The following is a 5,555-nucleotide window of genomic DNA, read 5'->3' on the forward strand; positions in this document are numbered from 1 at the left end:
ATAAGAAATAAAAATATTATTCATTTTATTATGCTTTTCATAACATATGTTTATCATTTTTAATTTATAAACTTAATCACACAAGTTCATCGAAAAACAATACGTGAATTATCGTGACTTATTCATTGAAAGAACACGATAGTAAATATTTAAAAAAAAAAATTAAAGACACAAAATTAAGGACAAATAAATATTTTATATATTGTATTTTTTTTTTTTTTTTTTGTAAATAAAATAGTTTGTACATCATTGATACACACAAGAACTGGTGTGAGTGTTTGCTATGATTATCATGAATACAAATCAATTGAAGGCAAAATTAATTTAAGCGAAGCGTCCATGACACACGTTAGTAAATAAATAATTCATAAAAGTAAATAGAAAAGATAAATAAATAAGTAATGGTAAAGGTGTTTTCTTTTCCAATGAATTTAACAGTTGTTATTTTTTTTCATTTAGATAGCTGATAAATTATTTCTTTTTCATAGTGTATGTTTACCAATAAAGCCACTAGCAAAAACACTATCTGATTAAAATATATACTTGAAAATCTCGAAATATTCATAGGAAAAAAAAAAAATTACATTCACTATTTAAAAAGTTAAACAATCAGTGATTTTAAAATAAGAAAAATTTTTTGTAGCCGAGAGTGAAGTAATAGTAGCAACAATAATTTTTGTCCATATCGTGGTAAACACAACTGTATGTGAATTGTAGGAAACAGGATATGTGATACCGGGTGCCTGGTGGTACCCTTTGTAGTTTCCCAATTCTCGTTCAAACTCCCTTAAAGAAAAAATTGTTTTTATTCATCAAAGTTTACTTGACATATTCACTTCATTATTTGTCATATATATATATAAAGTGAATATTCTGCTAGCTAACTTATCATATAAAAATAATAAAAATATTCAAGATGTTAAGCTGCTCAAAGTTGATGATGTTCAACAATCCTCGCAATTATTTACTCAGAAAATGGTGTCCAGGAATTCAAGGTAATATTTGAATAATACAGCTTTTTATAATTGTTTGATGATCGTAAATTAAAAAATTATAATCATCTTATTATTTTAGCAACAAAAAAATATACTACACAAAATAATTTATCAAAAGACATCAAGGAAGATGTCATCTTTGAAGAGGTAATTAATTAAGCTTAAAATTTGTGAAAAAAAAAAAAATAGCTGCTGCAATAATAATATAATTTCAATGTATTTTTATAGTTTGGTGACAAAGGTTTGATCACTCTAAACAAACCAAGAGTCATGAATACACTGACTGGTTCAATGCTAAAAAAAATCAATGAAGTTTTAAGACAATGGGAATCAACAAAGCAAATTGTAGTGATAAAAGGAGCTGATGAAAAGGTATTTTGTGCTGGTGGAGATATTAAGAAAATAAGTTTGGATCTATCAAAACCAGGTGGTACAGAAATTGTAAGAGATGCTTTTCGTCAACTCTATATGTATGTATTTATCTTACCATATCATGGTTTTTAATTTAAAATAATTTATATAATTTGTTTAAAAAAATAATAATGTTTTGTTTTCTTTAACAAGAGCAAGCCATTTAGTTGGAACCTTCAGAAAGCCTTACGTGGCAATTATAAATGGTATTGTGATGGGAGGTGGTGCTGGTCTCTCAATCCATGGACAATACAGAGTATCAACAGAAACGATATTATCCAAATGCTGGTGCTACTTACTTTCTTCCACGTATGAATGGACAACTTGGATTTTATCTTGGTTTAACTGGATACAAATTAAAAGGAAGAGACGTTAAACATACTGGAATTTCAACACACCATGTGTCTTCATCTCGACTTGGAGAATTAAATGAAGCTCTTTTAGCACCTGGTGTTGTTGATGTTGGTAAAATTCTTGATAAATTTGATGAGCACGATTCAACAGCTGAACTGAGTCTAGCTGATCATTCAAAACAAATTGCTAGTGATGCCGCGATACGATACGATACGATATGAGGCCTCATATCGTATCGTATCGGATTTTTTATGGGCCATATCGTCTCGTATCGTATCGTCAAGTGGTCATATCGTCTCCATATCGTATCGTATCGTCATATCGACGATATTGGATAAAAAAATTCAGTTTTTGTTGTACTTTCTCGAAATTTTATATATTCTTTTTCTTAGTACAGAACCGCCTGTATACCCAAGTGGAAAAAAAAAATATATTTATTGGAAATATAAAATAAATTTATTTTATATTTTCTAAATCTTTTCTAAATTTTTTCTAAATTCAATTTTAGTAAGTCCAAAACTGTAAGTCCTTCAGATAATCAGATTTAATTTATATTTCCATTAAATATATTTTTTCTACTTGGTTATGTATTTTTTTTTATTACTTTTACCATGTGTATACTTCGGCATCTGGATTTTTAAAAATGTTTTTAATGCTGATCAATATATTTTCGAGGAAATACAAAGTTTTCAAAGAGTAGAATTGAGAAACTTCGGTGGAGGCTCAGGGTCAAGGCGTGCAAATTGGTTTTCCGGCAGGAAGGCCCATTAAAATATTTTCAAACAATGCTGTCTTATCTTTTTTTCATATATTTTTGTATACTGTAGTTGTGAATACCCTGCTGTTTAAACACGGTTTCTGTTTTTTTTTTCCTTGAAAAATTATTTTGTCAACAAATAAAACTCTGAAATGTTGCAGATACAGATGATTTTTATTTTTTTTCTAACGGTTTTTTGGAGGTCATTTTCTTGAATAAACTCTCCCGTCAATGTCTCATTTTTTTTTCTTTAACCTTTCGAAATGAGTTATTGGGTTGTTTTACATTCAAATTATAGGCGAAGTGTTGTTTTTTTTAATGAAATGGTTTTTTTTTCATTAAAAAAAGTGAAAAAAAAAATCCTCCGTTCAGTTACTTGAATTTATTTTATTTTATAATTTAAATTTATAATTTTTAATAAAATTTTTTAAATATTATGAAAAAATTAATGTCATATCGTCGATATGGACGATATATCGGATATATCGTCTTGACCATATCGTATCGTATCGAGTTTGACGATACGATATGAAACCCCATATCGTATCGGATATCGTCACCTCCATATCGTATCGTATCGTCATATCGTCATATCGCGGCATCACTACAAATTGCCTATTGTTTCTCTGGTGATACTGTTGAAGAAATTATTAAAAGGTAATTAAAAAAAAATATACTCAATTATAAAAAAATATATATTAATTCGCTATTTTCTTTAAGATTGAAGGAAGACAATAGCACATGGGCTCAAAGTGTCATCCAGACACTTGAAGAACTGTCACCTACTGGTCTTAAAATAACCTTGGAAATTTTAAAACGAGGAAAAACTATGAGCTTTGCTGAATGCTTGAAAATGGAATATGTTGTGGATTACAATTTAATTAAAAAAAAGTCAGATTTCAAAGAAGGTGTTCGTGCTTTGCTGATTGATAAAGATTTTTTGCCTGTATGGAATCCAAAAACACTCGCTGAAGTTACAAATGAGTATATTTATAATCAATTTCGACCAATGTCTTTGGATAAACAATTAAAATTTAACTCTATGTAATTATTATTAAGCCACTTTTTTTCTTTCGTTAAAAAATAATTATACAATCATTTCATAACAAGTAGAAATTTTCTGTATCATAAATAATTTTTTTTTTTTAATGCTTGAATAATCGATAAAGACAATGAACCAAAGTGGAATTCTCCAGCACTTGATTAACTAATAGAAAATTATGTTGTCAATTAGGTTGTATTTATAAAATTAATGTATTTTTTATTATTAAATTTCAATTAGTATTTATATTTGTATTTTAATTTAATTCAAAAAGTTGATAAACAATTATTTTTAGTGATAATAATCTGCACATGATTCCAAAAATATAAAGATGTCTAAATGATATACCAATTGGTTGTTTTATATGTAGTTATGCTGGTAAATTATTATTAATCAAACAAGGAGCAGATGAAGGTGGTAAAAATTATGGTGATAAATATTTTGCAACATATTAGAGAAGTAAAGTTTTTTTTTTTTTAAGTTTCATACAACATATAGAAAAAAAAAATATAGTAAATAAGTTAATACGTAATTATCAGATGTAATATAAAATATTTATTTTAGGAATTTGGAGAAAGAATATTGTATTACGTTTGACAAACATGTTTATTAATTTAATTTATAAATTTCTTATAACACAGAGTTCATCGAAAAAAAAAAACGTGAATTGTCATGACTCATGACTTATAGTATAATGGCTCGAAACATTTTAATTAAATTTGATAAATATCAACTTATTGATAACCATCAGTTTAATCGTGATAATGAGAAAATTTTTTCTTATTATTGACTGCATTAACAGTTCAAATAAAAAGTACTCTGTGTATGTTGAACATTCGGTGCTTCATTATCCCGATAAATTTCATAACTTCTTTTTTCCGGACTTTCCAAGTAAACTTTGAAATATGGTGATTGATAAAATGGATCATCGAAAATACCATTATGGTTTTCAAGAGAAGGTTTCACATATCGAGGTTTTTCAAATTTACGAGCTGTCACTATTTCTCCTATCTTTTTGATACCTTCATGAGTTATTTTGGTACCAAAACAACCAAGGGAAATTAAACTTGGTGAATTTTCAACAGCTTTAATGAGTGAGTAATCAGTAAGATTAGAGCATTCTAGCAAGCATAATTCGATCATATCTTGAAATAATACAACTGAAGAATCAGTGATAAGTTCATTTGGATTATTTGTGACAATTAATAAGTACGTTTGGATATGCTTTGGTAAATCTTCATCAATATATTTAAGTGACCAATTATTTTTACAAACTATACATTCACATGTAAAATTATAATGACGCAAAAGATGTGCTTGTCGTTGATCACGTTCATTTTCAAAACAACTTGGCCCATATAATTATCATATATTTGTTCATCTTTTTTAATTGGTATCACATTTTTAACGACAACAAAACCATTAGTAAATATTTTTGTTATCATTCGAAAACAGCTATGATTTGTAAATGCAAGTGGTATTACTGTATGAACAATTGACATTTTTTCTCCAGCTGTTAATGCTCATAATTCATGGCTATTTATACCTGTTAAATGTGCAATTTTAAAAAGTAATTTTGTTAAAATATTATATAAAACGTGGATCTTCGGTTACCCGAGTGGAAATTTTGGTCCGATTCGGATCAGGTTTACCTGATATAAGGTCCGATTCGGACCCGGTTTACCAGATCCGATTCGGATCCGAATGTAACGCCGGTAGAGATCCGGATCGGATCAGGGAATACGGATCCGGTTGTAATAAGGACCCCTTAGCAAAATCGGATTGCAAAATGCATATCCAGCATAGATCCGAATTCATACTTAAACCAGATCCGAATTTATACTTAAACCGGATCCGAATTTATACTTAAATCGGATCCGAATTTATACTTAAACCGGATCCGAATTTATACTTAAATCGGATCCGAATTTATACTTAATAATCGGATCTGAATTTTGATTTAAAAAAAAAAAAAATATGTGCTTTTTTCAATTAT

The 5,555-nt window shown here is 28.1% G+C and overlaps 1 pseudogene; it reads left to right on the plus strand.

Moving 5' to 3' along the window:
- Nucleotides 1-884: 884 nt before the first annotated feature.
- On the plus strand, nt 885-4,014 carry LOC122850399 (annotated as a pseudogene).
- The last annotated feature ends 1,541 nt before the right edge of the window (nt 4,015-5,555 follow it).

Source organism: Aphidius gifuensis, linkage group LG2 (assembly GCF_014905175.1).
Source record: "Aphidius gifuensis isolate YNYX2018 linkage group LG2, ASM1490517v1, whole genome shotgun sequence".
NCBI classification, from domain to species: domain Eukaryota; kingdom Metazoa; phylum Arthropoda; class Insecta; order Hymenoptera; family Braconidae; genus Aphidius; species Aphidius gifuensis.